This window comes from Salvelinus namaycush, chromosome 3, assembly GCF_016432855.1.
Source record: "Salvelinus namaycush isolate Seneca chromosome 3, SaNama_1.0, whole genome shotgun sequence".
Classification (NCBI taxonomy): domain Eukaryota; kingdom Metazoa; phylum Chordata; class Actinopteri; order Salmoniformes; family Salmonidae; genus Salvelinus; species Salvelinus namaycush.
The window spans coordinates 53,315,593-53,336,538 of NC_052309.1; the positions used below are offsets into that span (position 1 = coordinate 53,315,593).

At 41.2% G+C, this 20,946-nt stretch overlaps 1 pseudogene; it reads left to right on the forward strand.

The window, feature by feature from the left end:
* Window positions 1–839: 839 nt before the first annotated feature.
* LOC120032574 lies at window positions 840–7,208 on the forward strand (annotated as a pseudogene).
* Window positions 7,209–20,946: the final 13,738 nt, after the last annotated feature.

Genomic DNA, 20,946 nt, shown 5'->3' on the forward strand with positions numbered 1-20,946 from the left:
CTCACTGACTGCATGTTCTGGCAGGGGGTTCTATTTATCATCTTGCAACTGTCTTGCACGCATCAAGAAGTTTCCACAAGAGACTGCAATCTGGCAATTATTTTACATTCAATAGAGCCCCACCAGCAATAAATTGTCTACCCAGATTACACCCAAACGCTCAGTATGTTTTGACAGATTACTACAGTATCTCGTTATCCTGTTTAAATGGATTATGGCTCATCTGCCATGTTTTTGAATAACATGTATTTTGATTGTGAACAAGTAAGGCTGAAGATGTTTGAGTAATTTATTTTAATTTTTTCCAAACAACCAAGATTGACTGGGAATGACATTTAATGAGAGACCACTGTCACGCAGTCTAAGAAAATTTAGCAGTCTTGGATGATATAACACTTTGAATAACATTGTCTTGACGTCACATAGACAAATAAATAGGTGACATCAATCAAAATGTATTTCCTAGTCCTCATTTACACAGTACACAAAGATATAAACGGTCTGCCAGCCCCATTAAATCATGGGAGGTGTAAAATGTATTTTAGCGCAGTTGTATCATACAGTTTAGTAGTAAGGTGTGATTGCGACAACGAAACTAAACCACGCCTCTCATCAGCAGCTTTTTCATAAACACCTGCACGTGGCTCTCGGAGCATGTCAATCTTGAAGTGGTGTGTCTCCCAGCGGTCCCGTGTTTCCAAATAAACTTTCGAGTTGGCGCAGCATTAGTTGACGACAGGCCAGAGTTGACATCGATCAGCAATTTGCCCAGGCTGTTTTTGTTTTGGAACTTTTAATTCCTTTGTATAACTTATTTGTTTATTCATCGACTTTCTGCAATGTCTTCTAATTGTAACCGCAGCATAGGCCTTAACTGCCCTATTCCCAGTAGCTTTGAGCAGACGAAAGACTGGTCTCAGCTGCCCGACTCCTAGTCAGACGCCCGGAGGCACTCTGTTCTCCACGACTCCTGGAGGTAAGTTACTCAAAAATAACGGAATTCTGCCGAATACTTGTCATATTGAACAGGGGCGTCATGCACCACAAAAATCCAAGGAGGCACAAAGTAGGTAAGGATGGATGGGGGGTTGGTTTGGATTTTTTTTTTTTTCTAAACATTTTTCCCAACACCTGAAACGGACATAATCATATGCTTAATTCTATGTTAATGTCTTTCTGCGTATCTAATCATACCTCATGAACTATGTATCCTCCTGATTGGTGGTTCTATTTTAGAATAAACTAAATATGCTTTTCTGCTAAAATCTGAGTTGAAGATTGAAAGGAATGTGTTTTATTTAGTTATTGCTTGCTTTTCTAAATTTCTCTACCATAAGCTGCCTGGGTGTCAAGAGTATTGCTGTCTGTGATAAAGCCATTTTGTGGGGAAAAACTAATTCTGATTGGCTGGCCTGGCTGTCATGTAGGTGGACCTATGCCCTCCAAGGTCCACCCATGGCTGCACCCCTGCCCATTTATGTGAAATCCATAGATTAGAGCCTAATTTATTTATTTAAATTGTCTGATTTCCTTATATGAACTATAACTCTCGTGTTTTATATTTTTGTTCAGTATAGTTATGAGATTGGGAACTAATCTGGGCTAGTTCAAGCCATCTTCCTAAAATTGCTATGTGGCTAGTAGTATTACAGAGAAACAATGTTTGTTTAAACAGGACAAATCTGAGGGCCCCCTATGGGCATGATGCCTATGATATTGAAAAACACACTGGAATGCACTGTAGCTACTAGTTTGGAGAATGAAGCGCCTTGCGCACCAGTGCCTAAAGACAGACCTCAAGAGCTCTGTGCTGATTCTGTGCCATTTTTCTAGGAACTTATGTACAGTACTTAGTCCTATTGCATTAAATGCACTTTTACCTGTTTCCATAATTTTAGCAGCATCCTTATTGTATGGATCAAGCAAAAACAGATTAAATTATCTCTGTCAAGATGAGTTGATCCGATATGTCAACATCTGTGGGAGTGTACATGTTATTTGTATTTATTTTTAACTGTTATTTTACCAGGTGTGTTGACTGAACACATTCTCGTTTACAGCAATGATCTGGGGCTATGTGTGTGAGGAGGATAAATCAGTCAGCAGCCTTTCAGAGAGAACTGAGGGAATTAACTGTATGACAACAGGTATATGTTGTCTACTCTCTACTCCCTCTGTTCAGGACACACTGCAGTCTCAAGAGTTGGGTTGCATAACATGTTTTCCCTGCCTTTTATGACCAGATACAGTGAGTGCCTTGAATCTATTCTATCGCGCCCAGAAACCTGCTCCTTTTACTCTCTGTTCCGAACGTACTAGACGACCAGTTCTGATAGCCTTTAGCCATACACTTATCCTACTCCTCCTCTGGTGATGTAGAGGTTAATTCAGGCCCTGCTGTGCCTAGCTCCACTCCTACTCCCCAGGGGCTCTCATTTGTTGACTTCTGTAACTGTAAAAGCCTTGGTTTCATGCATGTTAACATTAGAAGCCTCCTCCCTAAGTTTGTTTTATTCACTGCTTTAGCACACTCTGCCAACCTGGATGTCCTAGCCGTGTCTGAATCCTGGCTTAGGAAGACCACCAAAAACCATGAAATTTCCATCCCCAACTATAACATTTTCCGACAAGATAGACCTACCAAAGGGGGCGGTGTTGCAATCTACTGCAGATATAGCCTGCAGAGTTCTGTCATACTATCCAGGTCTGTACCCAAACAATTCGAGTTTCTACTTTTAAAAATCCACCTTTCCAGAAATAAGTCTCGCTGTTGCCTCTTGCTATAGACCACCCTCTGCCCCCAGCTGTGCCCTGGACACAATATGTGAATTGTTTGCCCCCCATCTATCTTCAGAGCTCGTGCTGCTAGGTGACCTAAACTGGGACATGCTTAACACCTCGGCCATCCTACAATCTAAGCTTGATGCCCTCAATCTCACACAAATTATCAATGAACCCACCAGGTACAACCCCAAATCCGTAAACACAGGCATCATCCTAACCAATTTGCCCTCCAAATACACCTCTGCTGTTTTCAACCAAGATTTCAGCAATCCCTGCCTCATTGCCTGCATCCGTAATGGGTCTGCGGTCAAACGACCACCCCTCAACACTGTCAAACGCTCCCTAAAACACTTCAGCGAGCAGGCCTTTCTAATCGACCTAGCCCGGGTATCCTGAAAGGATATTGACCTCATCCCGTCAGTAGAGGATGCCTGGTTATTCTTTAAAAGTGCCTTCCTCACCATCTTAAATAAGCATGCACCATTCAAAAACTTTATTACCAGGAACAGATATTGCCCTTGGTTCTCTCCAGACCTGACTGCACTTGACATTCACAAATACATCCTGTGGCATTCTGCATTAGCATAGAATAGCCCCCGTGATATGCAACTTTTCAGGGAAGTTAGGAACCAATATACACAGGCAGTTAGGAAAGCTAAGTCTAGCTTTTTCAAGCAGAAATTTGCTTCCTGTAGCACTAACTCAAAAAAGTTCTGGGACACTGTAAAATCCATGGAGAATAAGAGCACTTCCACCCAGCTGCCCACTGTACTGACACCACCGATAAATCCACTATAGTTGAGAATTTTAATAAGCATTTTTCTACGGCTGGCCATGCTTTCCACCTGGCTACCACTACCCCGGTCAACTGCCCTGCAACCCCCCACAGCAACTCGCCCAAGCCTCCCCCATTTCTCCTTCACTCAAATCCAGATAACTGATGTTCTGAAAGAGCGGCAAAATCTGGACCCCTACAAATCAGCCGGACTAGACAATCTGGATCCTCTCTTTCTAAAATTATCTGCCGAAATTGTTGCAACCCCTATTTACTAGCCTGTTCAACCTCTTTCGTATCGTCTGAGATCCCCAAGGATTGGAAAGCTGCCGCGGTCATCCCCCTCTTCAAAGGGGGAGACACTCGAGACCCAAACTGCTACAGACCTATATCTATCCTACCCTGCCTTTCTAAGGTCTTCGAAAGCCAAGTTAACAAACAGATTACTGACCATTTCGAATCCCACCGTACCTTCTCCGCTATGCAATCTGGTGTCAGAGCTGGTCATGGGTGCACCTCAACCACGCTCAAGGTCCAAAACGATATCATAACCGCCATCGATAAGAGACATTACTGTGTAGCCGTATTTATCGACCTGGCCAAGGCTTTCAACTCTGTCAATCACCACATTCTTATCGGCAGACTCAACAGCCTTGGGTTTCTCAAATGATTGCCTCGCCTGGTTCACCAACTATTTCTCTGGTAGAGTTCAGTGTGTCAAATCGGAGGGCCTGTTGTCCGGACCTCTGTCAGTCTCTATGGGGGTGCCACAGGGTTCAATTCTCGGGCCGACTCTCTCCTCTGTATACATCAATGATGTCGCTCTTGCTGCTGGTGATTCTCTGATACAACGCTACTCAGACGACACCATTCTGTATACCTCTGGCCCTTCTTTGGACACTGTGTTAACAAACCTCCAGACGAGCTTCAATGCCATACAACTCTCCTTCCGTGGCCTATAACTGCTCTTAAATGCAAGTAAAACTAAATGCATGCTCTTCAACCGATCGCTGCCCGCACCTGCCCGCCCGTCCAGCATCACTACTCTGGACGGTTCTGACTTAGAATATGCGGACAACTCTAGAATCTAGAATCGGCTTCCTATTTCGCAACAAAGCATCCTTCACTCATGCTGCCAAACATACCCTCGTAAATCTGACCATCCTATCGATCCTCGACTTCAGCGATGTCATTTACAAAATAGCCTCCAACACTCTACTCAACAAATTGGATGCAGTCTATCAGTGCCATTCGTTATGTCACCAAAGCCTGATATACTACCCACCACTACGACCTGTACGCTCTCGTTGGCTGGCCCTCGCTTCATTACTCGTCGCCAAACCCACTGGCTCCAGGTCAGCAACAAGTCTCTGCTAGGTAAAGCTCCACCTTATCTCAGCTCACTGGTCACCATAGCAGCACCCACCCGTAGCACGTGCTCCAGCAGGTATATCTCACTGGTCACCCACAAAGCCAATTCTTCCTTTGGCTGCCTTTCCTTCCAGTTCTCTGCTGCCAATGACTGGAACGAACTGCAAAAATCACTGAAGCTGTACTCATATCTCCCTCACTAGTTTAAGCACCAGCTGTCAGAGCAGCTCACAGATCACTGCACCTGTACATAGCCCATCTGTAAATAGCCCATCCAACTACCTCATCCCCATACTGTATTTATTTATCTTGCTCCTTTGCACCCCAGTATCTCTACTTGCACATTCATTTTCTGCACATCTACCATTCCAGTGTTTAATTGCTATATGTAATTACTTCGCCACCATGGCCTATTTATTGCCTTACCTCCCTTATCCTACCTCATTTGCACATACTGTATATAGACTTTTTCTACTGTATGTTTATTCCATGTGTAACTGTGTTGTATGTGTCGAACTGCTTTGCTTTATCTTGACCAGGTCGCAGTTGCAAATGAGAACTTGTTCTCAACTAGCCTACCTGGTTAAATAAAGGTGAAATAAAAGTGCAAAATGGGAAAAGTACAGACCTTGCACTTTTCTATGTAGCCTGCACTAACCCACCTTGGGTAACTATTGTGCACAAGAATACCTCATGGTCTAGACACACTGCTGCACCTTGTGACTTTTGTCGAGTCTCCTGGTAATACTGTCCGTGTTTTTCCTCTGAGACAGAGACTTTATGCCCTTTGTTGTTATCGCAGAAACCAGGATCATCTGACAAAGTTCCTGCTGGAGTGTCGGAATATACCAATCGCACGCACCCCCCCATGCTGCCTCCCCCATATCCCAGGGGTCACAGTGTTGGCCCTGCACCATCTGGGCAAGCTGAAGGAGATGGATGAGAACAAAGACATCTCAGGTAAGCCCTTATACTAACAGTGACTACTGAATATCTCATGAGACCCACTAGCCTCTTGCCCTAGCCTGGCCTCTTGGTCACCTGCTCTCCCAAACACCTGACTTGTCGCCCACATGGCTTTGTAGCAGATATAGTATGTGCTTGGAACAGGTTCTCTCTTGTTTTGTTCTTAGAAGCGGTGCAAGGACAGTAAATTCAGTAATTGCACTCATTCTGTCGTAATAGTTCACAGTGAAGGGAAACAGAAAGCAGTTGCTTATGTCTAAAAGGTGGTTAGGAGAACTATACATTTGTTTCATGGTGCATTTGTTTATATCCTAAGATAAAAATACAGTATCTCCTTGTCATTCAGTCACTTGTCACTAGAATTACTCTATTGTGCATTCATATGTTCTGATGTCTCACCTTCCTAACTTGCCTCATTTTACTGTCTCCTTAAATTTCACTAATAAAAGGGAGCGGACAGGTGGCTTGGTTCAGGCAGATGTCAATAAGTACTTTATTTCAGATAAGGAAGCAGGCTACTTAGGCCTGTTGTCATCAGTGCAGTGTGTATGAGGTGGCAAATGGCCATACACTCACCTAGTGTGCAAACGAGTCAGTTTGTGTGTTTTTTAAGTTTTTTGTACCAGCATTAGGCCAAGTTTCAAGGTGAACCGCTCCATAAGAAAAGCAAACATATGTCAAGCCTTGTGCTGCATATCTTGTGACCACCCCATTTAGGTTGCATGCACCAGAAAGGGCTCTATCAGTGCGCATAGCTTCTTGGAAGTTCAGGAAACGATATGTCCTCAAAGCTGACTTGTGTTCTCTCTTCTGTTCCTACAGCTGATGATGCCCAGTTTGTAATTGACATCTGAACCTACTCATCCAGACCAGCTCTGTTGGAGAAATTGTATTCCGTTCAGACCACTGGGTGGTCTCTACTGGTCAGCGGACAGAACACTCACTTTATATTCCCTTCTGTTTAATCCTGGTGGATGATTCAAGAACCGTTAAAGGCTCAGTTGATCTGAGGCTAGAGGAAGAATTCTGGGTAAATTTTAAGGGTGGCTGTATTCAGTCTGCTAACTGTGCCAAATAGTGTAACGCCTTGTTCTGCTGCCTTTATCTGATGTACTTTTTATGTTGTACACTAGGTACTTTATGTTTTTACAGGATTAATTAATGTATAATTAGAGTTTTGTTCATGGGAACAAATATTTTCAAGTTGCATTTTTGTATGTGTGTTGGTTGGCAGCCGAGTATGAGGTGATCCAGAGATTACTTCAATTAATCTCTGGGTTCTTTGACAGTGTGTGCTGTTCAGCTGCAGAAAAAGTAAATGAAAGGGAACTGAAAGAAAGAATAAAGTTATTAAGGGTGCTTTGTGTGTTTTTAATCATCTAATTGTTTGAAAAGACATGGCAATAGCCCGAGAAGGGTGGCGTTTATGTGGTATGTTTTGAAGTAACTCATTGCCAATGTATAGAGAATTAGTTTAGAGTAGGGATCAACTAGAACAGACCTATTTGACTAAAACGTAATCATTTCAAATCTTGCTTACATTTGTATACGATCACATATCTCACTATTATGGGTGGGAATACTTTGAAACAGATTTTCAAAATTAAAATCACTTGCAGCTGATATGCTGGTGTTTTTAGTCTTATGTCCAACAATAAAACAAATATAATATATATATACAGTACCAGTCAAAAGTTTGGACACCTACTCATTCAAGGGTTTTTCTTTATTTGGACTATTTTCTACATTGTAGAATAATAGTGAAGACATCAAAACTATGAAATAACACATATGGAATCATGTTGTAACCAAAAACGTGTTAAAAAATCTAAATATATTTTAGATTCTTCAAAGTAGCCACCCTTTGCATTGAGGACAGCTTTGCATACTCTTGTCATTCTCTCAACCAGCTTCATGAGGTAGTCATCTGGAATGCATTTTCATTAACATGTGTGCCTTAAGGTAATTTGTGGAATTTCTTCTTAATGTGTTTGACCCGGTAGGTGTGGTATACAGAAGTTAGCCCTATTTGGTAAAAGACCAAGTCCATAGTATGGCAAGAACAGCTCAAATAAGCAAAGACAAATGACAGTCCATCATTACTTTAAGACATGGTCAGTTAATACAGTACATTTCAAAGTTTCTTCAAGTGCAGTTGCAAAAACCATCAAGCGCTATGATGAAACTGGCTCTCATGAGGACCGCCACAGGAAAAGAAGACTCTGGATAAATTCATTAGCGTTAACTGCATGTCAGATTATCGCCCAAATAAATGCTTCACAGTTCAAGTAACAGACACATCTCAACATCAACTGTTCAGAGACTGTGTGAATCAGGCCTTCATGGTCAAATTGCTTCAAAGAAACCACCACTAAAGGACACCAATAAGAAGAAGAGACTTGCTTGAGCCAAAAAACATGAGCAATGGACATTAGACCGGTGGAAATCTGTCCTTTGGTATGATGAGTCCAAATTTGAGATTTTTTGCTCCAGCCTCCGTATCTTTGTGAGACCCAGAGTAGGTGAACGGATGATCTCCACATGTGTGGTTCCTACTGTGAAGCATGGAGGAGGAGGTGTGATGGTGTGGGGGTGCTTTGCTGGTGACACTGTCGGTAATTTATTTTGAATTCAAGGCACAGTTAACCAGCATGGCTACCACAGCATTCTGCAGCGATACGCCATCCCATTTGGTTTGTGCTTAGTGGGACTATAATTTTGTTTTTCAGCAGGACAATGACCCAAAACACACCTCCAGGCTGTGTAAGGGCTATTTGACCAAGAAGGAAAGTGATGGAGTGCTGAATCAGGATGACCTGGCCTCACAATTACCCGACATCAACCCAATTGAGAGGGTTTGGGATGAGTTTGACTGCAGAGTGAAGGAAAAGCAGCCAACAAGTGCTCAGCATATGTGGGTACTCCTTCATGAAGCTGGTTGAGAGAATGCCAAGTGTGCAACGCTGTCAAGGCAAAGGGTGGCTTGAAAGCATCTACATTAATGGTAGCATCCACATTAATGTAGAAGTGTTTAGAAACTGTCTTATTTACAATAAAAGTGACTACAAAATGAGACAATAGTTTAGTGACCATTCATTTCTATTGGGTACAAAATAATCTGAAACACAACCAAAATGAACTGCAATGCATCCAACAAGTTTGTAGTCATAAGCTTGTTGTAGTCATTGCGTGCTAGGAATACTAATACTAAGCTTTTTACTACTTTATAATAATCTTTAGGGGTGTCAATAATTTGACTCCTACCTTTTTTGGAAAAAAAGGATGACTTAAGTAAAATCTTTCTCTGAGCAATTGTATTAATATAAAATAATATTATTTCCCTTTTTTTGGAGCAAACAATTTAGCTCAGTATTTGAATTATTTATTTCATACAGTCATTATTGCTCATCTTTATCAAGGGTGTCTGCCCTTGATAATGGTAAATATGATGGCTGGTTTTGTATTATTGTACATTGACAATTCTGATAATTCCAGCTTCACAAGTTTCTGAAGATGTGGGCCATGGATTTTCTGATGAACTGTGAATAATTGTTTAGTACTACTGCTGACATACTCATTATTAACACACTCATTATTTATAATTCACCCATTAATAAACTCTAAGGGCTCTATTTTCAAACGCACATTACGGCCCATGTACACTAGCACAAGATGTCGTACGGTGAAACACCGCTTCCCATTCATTTCAATGGAAGGAAAGCGGAGAGGGCGGTGACCTTTGGGAGGTGTGAAGGTGGCATGGGAGGTGGTGAAAAATAAACTTTTCCCAACTTTATGCAAATCACCAGAGGCGACCACTGGGCGATGACCAATTGAGTGGTTCCCTTGACGAATTTGACGCTTTGCGACACAAGGCTGGAGACGTTCTTCAGCAAAGATGGCTGACAAATATACTAGGATGGAAGCAAATGTAAGTGATTATAACGTCATAACGAATCATGCAAAAAAAAATACAGTTGACAGGAATATGTTAATGTAGAGACAAACAATTATGCATATTTTATCAGGAAGTTAATTTACGAAAATCGCGATTTAGCATTAGGGCTAGCTTTATGGGTGTTGTGACATGAGTATGACATTGTAATTCTGGTTGTTTAATGTTTTAGGGAATCCTGAAACAACCAGCAAACCAGGCTGTCGTCTTGTGAAACAGTGGATGTAAAAAATCTAGCTAGCTAAAGCATTTGTATACTTCTGGCCCTTCTTTGGACACTGTGTTAACTAACCTCCAGACGAGCTTCAATGCCATACAACTCTCCTTCCGTGGCCTCCAACTGCTCTTAAATGCAAGTAAAACTAAATGCATGCTCTTCCACCGATTGCTGCCCGCACCTGCCCGCCCGTCCAACATCACTACTCTGGACGGTTCTGACTTAGAATATGTGGACAACTACAAATACCTAGGCGTCTGGTTAGACTGTAAACTCTCCTTCTAGACTCACATTAAGCATCTCCAATCCAAAATTAAATCTAGAATCGGCTTCCTATTTCGCAACAAAGCATCCTTCACTCATGCTGCCAAACATACCCTTGTAAAACTGACTATCCTACCGATCCTCGACTTCAGCGATGTAATTTACAAAATAGCCTCCAACACTCTACTCAGCAAATTGGATGCAGTCTATCACAGTGCAATCCGTTTTGTCACCAAAGCCCGATATACTACCCACCACTGCGACCTGTATGCTCTCGTTGGCTGGCCCTCGCTTCATATTCGTCACCAAACCCACTGGCTCCAGGTCATCTATGTCTTTGCTAGGTAAAGCCCCGCCTTATCTCAGCTCACTGGTCACCATAGCAGCACCCACCCGTAGCACGCGCTCCAGCAGGTATATTTCACTGGTCACCCCCAAAGCCAATTCCTCCTTTGGCGGCCTTTCCTTCCAATTCTCTGCTGCCAATGACTGGAACGAATTGCAAAAATCACTGAAGCTGGAGACCCATATCTCCTTCACTAACTTTAAGCACCAGTTGTCAGAGCAGCTCACAGATCACTGCACCTGTACATAGCCCATCTGTAAATAGCCCATCTAACTACCTCATCCCCATACTGTTATTTTTTTTTTTTACTCATTTGCACCCCAGTATCTACTTGCACATTCATCTTTTGCACATCTATCACTCCAGTGTTTAATTGCTAAATTGTAACACCATGGCCTATTTATTGCCTACCTCCCTTATCTTACCTCATTTGCACTGTATATCGACTTTTTCTCTATTGTGTTATTGATTGTGTTTGTTTATTCCATGTGTAACTGTGTTGTTTGTCGCACTGCTTTGCTTTGTCTTGGCCAGGTCGCAGTTGTAAATGAGAACTTGTTTTCAACTATCCTACCTGGTTAAATAAAACAAATAAAAAATAAATGACTGCATATTGAATGTACAATTATGTAAGCTTACCTTGCTGATATTTGCCATGCAATGCAGATTAAATAACGTAGCTAGGTAACTATTTTCTTGCTTATTGTGCAGTGGAGGATAAAATACCTGTATGCGTAGCTAGTTATGTCGCAGATCTGTGTATGGACCCTAAAACGTCTGGTATACATATTAGTTCAGAACCTGGCTATGAACCTCAGCTATCATAGCCAGTTGTATCAACTTCAAAACCGTCTGAATGACATTAATGAAGCCTTTCGATTGAGTAGAATATAATATAACTTTGTGCCAAGGATGCAAGTTATATATACGTGTAGTTATTACAATGCCTAAGATCTCCACACTGTAGCCTGTACATTTAATATAATCACTGATCATGTACTCATCCTTGACAAATAAGGTGCAGTTCAGGTATGAATGTCTGAGATTATTTTTCAGTCATATCCAATACCAGGAGTATCAAATTACAGTCTTTGATGCTGTGTCTGCATGTATGTATTACAATTATACACTTCAACAGTGTTTACCAATCCTGGTCCTGGGACATCAATGGTTACACTAACTATGCAATAGACTAGAAACATGATTTAACTAGTTAAAGGCTGATTTGTAATTATATACAGAAATAGAATTTTTAAAAACAGTACACTACACTTCCTATGCATCATGTAAATACTCTAAAACCGGTTCATTTCCTTCATCTGCATTGATCTGATAAACACAGGATAGGTGTAGTATTTCACCAAATGAGAGACTTAATTTCAACCAGAAGAGAATGTGAAACGCTTTATTGAAAGAAGTTAATTATCCAAGTGTAATAAATATTATAATTGTAATATTATAAATAAAGTTCAATCTTTACTTCAATGTGCATCTGTTGTAAATTATAAATCAGACGAAGAAAGAGGTGGCGAGAGAGGTGTAAAAGACAAAGGGAAAGAGATAAGAACATACAGTAGGAGCAGGGAAGGCAGCGTGTGATTAATGAATCACAGTGCTACCCTAATATTCTCTCAGTTCATCACAATTACATAAGTGTCTCTAGTGGTGTTTCCTAACCCGCCTTGGGCTCCCAGTCAGCCCGAAGGTTATCTTAAGAGCGGGTGAGGTGGCGATGACGGGACTGGGGGTTGGCATCCTCTCTCACATTAAAACATACCTGCAGACAAGAGAGAGAGCATGTTTAACCCTCGTTTTTTATAGATTCTAACACCGTCAGTCATCAATCGTCAGGAGGTGAAATGCGAAACGGACCTTGGATCATTAACTCTGGGATTACTGCAGCTCTCTGTATTTCAATGTGAAGCATCTCTTTAATAATACTTCCTGTTGACCTGACCAAGTGACCTCACCTCTGATCATGCTGTGCTCTCTATGTAGCCAGTTCAGATGTGGGAGGGGTTCACCAACACAGCTGATATAACCTAGCGGATTTAGGGAGAAAGTGAAGGAGTGAGGCTGTTTTGAGAAAATAAGGTAGTTAAAGAGTGTGTTCAACAGGAATCTGTGTGTGTGGCCTCACCTGGTGTCCACACTAAGTGGCTGCAGAGTACTCTATGCTGAAAAACATGAATGGACACAAGGACAAAAAATATAGCGTAGTTATAGAAATAATTAAGTGTCTTACTATTCTCCATGGTTGGCCCTCTTGCCTATTCTTTGAAGGTGGAAGGAGACAGTTATACACCTGAGCCTGCTTACTGCACAACACAACCCATCAATCAGATTGTTACATGAGTGCGTAGGTGTGGGTTATAGGATGTCTAATTGTTCTAAATTTTTTCCAATATGGGTGACTTAAAATAGCCTGTTTTTGTACATACAGTCGTGGCCAAAAGTTGAGAATGACACAAATATTAATTTCCACAAAGGTTGCTGCTTCAGTGTATTTAGATATTTTTGTCAGATGTTACTATGGAATACTGAAGTATAATTACAAGCATTTCATAAGTATCAAAGGATTTTATTGACAATTACAGGAAGTTGATGCAAAGAGTCAATATTTGCAGTGTTGACCCTTCTTTTTTCAAGACCTCTGCAATCCGCCCTGGCATGCTGTCATTGACTTCTGGGCCACATCCTGACTGATGGCAGCCCATTCTTGCATAATCAATGCTTGGAGTTTGTCAGAATTTGTGGGTTTTTGTTTGTCCACCCGCCTCTTGAGGATTGACCACAAGTTCTCAATGGGATTAAGTTCTGGGGAGTTTCCTGGCCGTGGACCCAAAATATCGATGTTTTGTTCCCCGAGCCACTTAGTTATCACTTTTGCCTTATGGCAAGGTGCTCCATCATGCTGGAAAATGCATTGTTCGTCACCAAACTGTTCCTGGATGGTTGGGTGAAGTTGCTCTCGGAGGATGTGTTGGTACCATTCTTTATTCATTGCTTTGTTCTTAGGAAAAATTGTGTGTGAGCCCACTACCCTTGGCTGAGAAGCAACCCCACACATGAATGGTCTCAGGATGCTTTACTGTTGGCATGACACAGGACTGATGGTAGCGCTCACCTTGTCTTCTTCTTCTTCTCTCTTTTATCCAGATGTCCCAAACAATCGGAAAGGGGATTCATCAGAGAAAATGACTTTACCCCAATCCTCAGCAGTCCAATCCCTGTACCTTTTGCAGAATATCAGTCTGTCCCTGATGTTTTTCCTGGAGAGAAGTGGCTTCTTTGCTGCCCTTCTTGACACCAGGCCATCCTCCAAAAGTCTTCGCCTCACTGTGCGTGCAGATGCACTCACACCTGCCTGCTGCCATTCCTGAGCAAGCTCTGTACTGGTGGTGCCCCGATCCCACAGCTGAATCAACTTTAGGAGACGGTCCTGGCGCTTGCTGGACTTTCTTAGGCGCCCTGAAGCCTTCTTCACAACAATTGAACCGCTCTCCTTGAAGTTCTTGATGATCTGATAAATGGTTGATTTAGGTACAATCTTACTGGCAGCAATATCCTTGCCTGTGAAGCCCTTTTTGTGGAAAGCAATGATGGCGGCACATGTTTCCTTGCAGGTAACCATGGTTGACAGAGGAAGAACAATGATTCCAAGCACCACCCTCCTTTTGAAGCTTCCAGTCTGTTATTCAAACTCAATCAGCATGACAGAGTGATCCCCAGCCTTGTCCTTGTCAATACTCACACCTGTGTTAACGAGAGAATCACTGACATGATGTCAGATGGTCCTTTTGTGGCCAGGCTGAAATGCAGTGGAAATGTTTTTGGGGGATTCAGTTCATTTGCATGGCAAAGAGGGACTTTGTAATTCATCTGATCACTCTTCATAACATTCTAGAATATATGCAAATTGCCATCATACAAACTGAGGCAGCAGACTGTGAAAATTAATATTTGTGTAATTCTCAAAACTTTAACAGCGAGAAACTGGGTATTGAATAACTGCAGTTGACATAGCTAAGTAAATGGAAGAATACTCTTATTGCAATGTGGATGGCTCTTAACATAGCCTTTGGTTGTGCATAGTGCAGTCTATGGTGTTGCCAGGGAACAGCACCCTCTTCAAAGAAGCAGGAGGTGAAGAACTTCCGCACACAGATTGCCTCTCTTGCTGCGTTGTTGGACCCCATCCTTGAAACATCCTGCAGAGCAGCAGACTTCTCCTCTGGCACACAGCGGCGAGCTGCAGATCCCCTCCTGGTCCTCGTGTCCATCCTCATGAAGTTATGAAGGACATAGGTAGCCTTCACATGTCTGAATTCCTCCAGGAGGCAGTCCCAGATGGCCCTGGTCACCCAACCTTGCAGTTCACTACACGATAACTGTAGGTAATTGTTTTGAAAGAATCTCCAGTTACAAGGAATCTGTAGGAATATGGAAGATATTGTCATTATTAGACATTTACATCACCAGGTAATTGTGGATTACTAAAGTATAATATCCCTTATAACAAATCATGATAACATTGGATAGATGGATGCATGTGCACACGCATGTGCATGTGATGATAGCAGGAATTATATCAAGGATAGCATCACAAATGAATACATAAATACTACTTGAAGCTTGATGATGAGTTGATCATTTGAATCATCTGTGCAGTGCCGAGGCAAAAACTAAAATATGCACCCCTTTGAATCCCCAGGACCAGGACTGAGAACCACTGCTCTTCATTTGGGACCTCTTCATCTGTAGACCGGCTTTCATAGCACTCTTTATCGGAGGACAGAAAACCTCACAAGAAACAGACTTCATTAGACTAATTTTACACCACACTGAATATTATGTTACTATTATCTCTGTCCTCACCTCTAGGGACTGGAACTACACAAGTACCTGCCCTACCAGAATAGCCTAACTTACTCTCTCACTTTGACAGTTGGGGCTGCTCTCCTTTCACCCTCTCTCATGGTTGTTAGCTAGCTATGTTACCTACAAATGCATTTGGAGTTTGTTTTTTACAGTGATCAATACATCAAGATAGCTAGCTAATATGAAGTTAGGTAGCTTGTGATAATTCATTCACTTTGCTAGCTATTTATACAGTATGTAAAGTTGGTTCGATAGCTAGCTTGCCAACTAGCTAGCTCACTTGAGTTAGCCTGCACTGTAGCTAGTTAGCTAATAATACATCGTTTTTTTACATTTTCGAAATGTATTTACTTACTTGAATAGGTTCTCCCAGACATGTGGACAATTGGAAACAGGGCAGCAAAGTGTGTTTGTCACCAGAGCGTTTTAGAGCATATTACTACTGAACTATTTACCCATTTAATAACCAGACCTTCATACAAACTTGCTATGCTGAATTCTTGATGCACGATCGAACATGCTGCCAGCACGCCCACAAGAGAGTCACAATGGGTGGCCAAAGCGGCACGAGGCAATTTACCACTTGCTAGTGTACATGCCCAGTTAGTTTGCAATTTCGTCATGCAAAAACGGCCCTAACACCAGGCTCAGCAATTTAGCTGTCTAACATCAGCATGATTCCGCTCAGATAGGACAGGGGGAAATATTTGAGGCATGTATTTAAAAACATGATCCAAAGTGCTATTTAAAGAGCTGGTAGGGATATTTAAGACCAACCAAAAGCTGGCTTTAACAGTTGGTTATGGCATGAATTTTGACAGCGGTAATGCAGCCTATCCAGCCATGACGCACACTGCCCATATAGAACAAGATGTGATTTGGTGCCTGTATACTTCATATTTAGAGACAATAAACACTCATGTATTTTCCCCATTTCGTTTTATTTGATTAAAAACCAAGCATAGCCTCCCCTCGACTCAATGAAGCCTGTCTTATTTTTGTCCTGCCCAATGTAGTGACTCTACAGCCACTCCTATCTGTCATATTTTTAATCTGAGCCTAGAGGAAAGTCTTTGTCCTCAGGCCTGGAGGGAAGCCAAAGTAATTCCGCTACCCAAGAGTGGTAAAGCGGCCTTTACTGGTTCTAACAGCAGACCTATAAGCTTGCTGCCAGTTCTTAGCAAACTTTTGGGAAAAAATGTGTTTGACCAAATACAATGATACTTCTCTGTAAACAAATTAACAACAGACTTTCAGCATGCTTATAGAGAAGGGCACTCAACATGTACTGCACTGACACAAATGACTGACGATTGGTTGAAAGAAATTGATAATAAGAAGATTGTGGGAGCTGTACTGTTAGTAAACTTAAGTGCTATGGTTTTTCAACCTCTGCCATATCGTGGATTCAGAGCTATTTATCTAATAGAACTCAAAGGGTTTTCTTTAATGAAAGCATCTATAATGTCAAACATGTAAAATGGGGTGTACCACAGGGCAGCTCTCTAGGCCCTCTACTCTTTTCTATTTTTACCAATGACCTGCCACTGGCATTAAACAAAGCATGTGTGTCCATGTATGCTGATGATTCAACCATATATGCATCAGCAACCACAGCTAATGAAGTCACTGAAACCCTTAACAAAGAGTTGCAGTCTGTTTTGGAATGGGTGGCCAGTAATAAACTGGTCCTGAACATCTCTAAAACTAAGAGCATTGTATTTGGTACAAATCATTCCTTAAGTGCTAGACTTCAGCTGAATCTGGTAATGAATGGTGTGGCAGTTCAACAAGTTGAGGAGACTAAATTACTTGGCATTACCTTAGATTGTAAACTGTCATGGTCAAAACATATAGATTCAATGGTTGCAAAGATGGGGAGAGGTCTAGCCATAATAAAGAGATGCTCTGCTTTTTTGACACTACACTCCAAAAAGCAAGTCCAGCAGGCTCTAGTTTTGTCTCATATTGATTATTGTCCAGTCGTGTGGTCCAGTGCTGCAAGGAAATACCTAGTTAAGCTGCAGCTGGCCCAGAACAGAGCGGCACGTTTTGCTCTTAATTGTAACCAGAGGGCTGATATAAATACTATGCATGCCAGTCTCTCTTGGCTAAGAGTTGAGGAGAGACTGACTGCATCACTTCTTCTTTTTATAAGAAACATTAATGTGTTGAAAATCCCAAATTGTTTGCATAGTCAACTTACACACAGCTCTGACACACACTTATCCCACCAGACATGCCACCGGGGGTCTTTTCAGAGTCCCCAAATCCAGAACAAATTCAAGAAAACGTACAGTATTATATAGAGCCCTTATTGCATGGATATTCCTTCCATCTCATATTGCTCAAATAAACAGCAAACTTGGTTTCAAAAAACAGATAAAGCAACACCTCGTGGCACAACGCCTCTCCCCTATTGACCTAGATATTTTGTGTGTATGCATTGATATGTAGGCTACGTGTGCCTTTTAAAAAATGTATGTATTTCTGTCCTTGAGCTGTTCTTGTCTAATGATGTGCTGTATTATGTCATTCTGTATTATGTTTCATGTTTTGTGTGGACCCCAGGAAGAGTAGCTTTTGCAACAGCTAATGGGGATCCTAATAAAATACCAAATACCAAAATGTAATCAAGTAGGCTAGTCAAGACCGTCTATAAAGTGTTTGGCTCGTGAGAACGCTTGGAAATACATCTTAATCACCAAAGCTGTATTAAAATATCAAGTTTGAGAGGCGCAAAACAGGGAGCTGACATTCTCTTTTTATCTATGCATTGTAGGCAGGCCTACATTATTTTACACATTCTTTGGATGTCCATAAAACCCCCTCCATGGTGTGAGCTAGATGTGGCCATGCCCATCATAACACGAGAGATTATAACCTTTGTGAATACAGGTGAAACTTATATTTAGAAGATATTTTACTGTAACAATTGTCTTCCGTTTCATATCATAAAACCCAAGCCCTCCGTAGGCTACCCTTACACTAGGCCTACTATAACGAAAGCTGTTTCAACAGCAAAGCGTTGTCTTTTTTTTATGCTGCCGATTTTATGATACCATTACATTACTTTTTCGTTGAGTTTTCTTAAAAGCAAACTTATTAGAATGATTCAATGTCCTGGTTTTAGGGTGAGCACGTCCGTGTGAAGTGTGAAGGCGATCTGTAAGATGGTTCCAATATGTATATAAAACATATTTGGGAGCAGTATAATGGTGAGTGGATATTCTCCCTTTGTCTTTATATTGGATATTTTTCCAGCTACTGTGAAAAGTTTGAATGTGCGTAAATAGTCTGCGTGGTTTAAATATGATATGCCCACGGGAAGAAGTTATTGTATATAGTGTATCTAGACATTTAAAACAAGTTGTTTGGTTTAGAATTTGATTTGAATTATTTGCTCTCTTTTTGAATTGAATCTTTCTTATTGACAACATTTGGTATGTTCATGCTCAGCCATAATGCATTTACAGTAGGCCTAGCCCCTATATCAGTGCAAATGCTATCTATATATTTCCACATTGAAGCCATTCAATTAGGGTGACCACATTTAAAAAAAACAAATACCGGACAACAGGATTATTTTGCGGGACATTGTAGCCTACATGAATACAAAAATTTGGCAGCCCCCCCCACTAAATGTCCTACAATCTCCTAAGAAATTAGGTGCTGTTTTTGGTGTAACACAGTAACGTTATACTATGCTATTACATTTGGTTATGTTATGTAGAATACAGTGGAGGCTCCTCATAGGAGGCAGGGGAGGACTATCCTCAGTGAATTTTTTAATTTTTTTAAAGTTATCCTTTTTAGATAAAAACTATACTAAATATATTCACGTCAACAAATAATTTATTAAAACACACTGTTTTGCAATAAAGGTCAACAGTAACCTCAACAGTACTCCTCTAGGGTAGCATCATGATCTAGATGGAGGACAGCTAGTTTCCATCCTCCTCTGGGTACATTGACTTCAATAACAAACCTAGGAGGCTCAATACTGGAACTCTTAAAAGCCAAGGTAAGTTTTTGGTTTTATTAATGTTTTGACACCAAGGCCCACCAGTGTAACTGCTAAACTCCTTGCTGACTGTACTGAATGATTATTAGCGGGTTTACTAATGCGTTAGTTCTAGTAGCTATGTTGACTAAGACAATATAGTATGGTGACAACGATGTAGGTGGTGTAGCGGTTATGATATGAAGGTTTGGCTTGGAAAGGATTTTTTGCCTGGTCACAGACAGCTGATTTTGTTGTGCACTGAAGTCCACAAGTGAAGGGAAAAGGTGAGAGGAGGAGAGCGCGTAGATGCGAGAAGAAATTATATAACGATCAAGGGATTGTACTGTATTGTGTATGTATGTGGCTGCTATGAAAGTGAACTGTGTCTACGTGTATTGATTCCGCAGATTCTGTTAAAATGTTTTTTAAACAGAAGCAAACGGAACAAAATGGCGATAAACATACATTAATTTGTCCTTGAGAAACTCTCGTTTGCAACTGTTGGACTAATGATTACACTCTAGATCACCCAGATGCAGGCAAGAGTGTGTAAGGCGGTATTGAATGTGTCAATGTCTGTCACCTTGATTACAAATATGTTTCTCAACCTGTGCACCTAGTGTACTTTGCAAACTTTCATTCATAGGCTAGGAGGTAGCAACCTTATGATGGGTATAGGGAAAATTAGAGTATCACGTAGTAGCCTAAACATATCATGTCACATTGAGCTGAGTGAATGGAATATGAATGACAGTCATCCAATATGCTGTAATAGAAATAAGGCCATACTCATAAAAAAACATGTTGTCCTCCCTCATCTTAAACAGCACAGACTGCTACTGGTAGAATACTCATTAATCAGCTGTCTGTTGCACGAACAAGCAATTGAAGCCACCTAGTTTACCCTTTATGCCTCATGCAACATTTTGTGAGGCAGAAACGAGAGACCACATGTGTGGCCAAATCGGGGAATATTTGGCAAAGGAAACATTTCTGGTTGGTCTCAGGGAATGTAAAACAGTTAGGGAGTCTTTTAAAACGGGATTGAGTAAAGTAGCAGCAACTAATGAGCATGGAGAGCCCTACAAGTTTGACAAAATTCCCTTTATCTTTCAGTCTTATATGGCTATTTACTTACTTTTGTAGCTCTTCACCAGAAGCACGCTTTTTGTTGCTAGATTTAGCAACTTTTCAGACTACCCTAGCAACTTTTTTTTCAAACAGCACCTAGCAACAAATTTAGCTCATTTTAAAAATGTATTTGGAACTTTTTGCAACTTTTGAAAAGTGAAAGAGATTTGCGTCAGTTCAAATCTGGCATCAGGACAAAATGTGATTCATAGTCACCGAATATATTTTAAGTATTTTAATTAAACTCAAA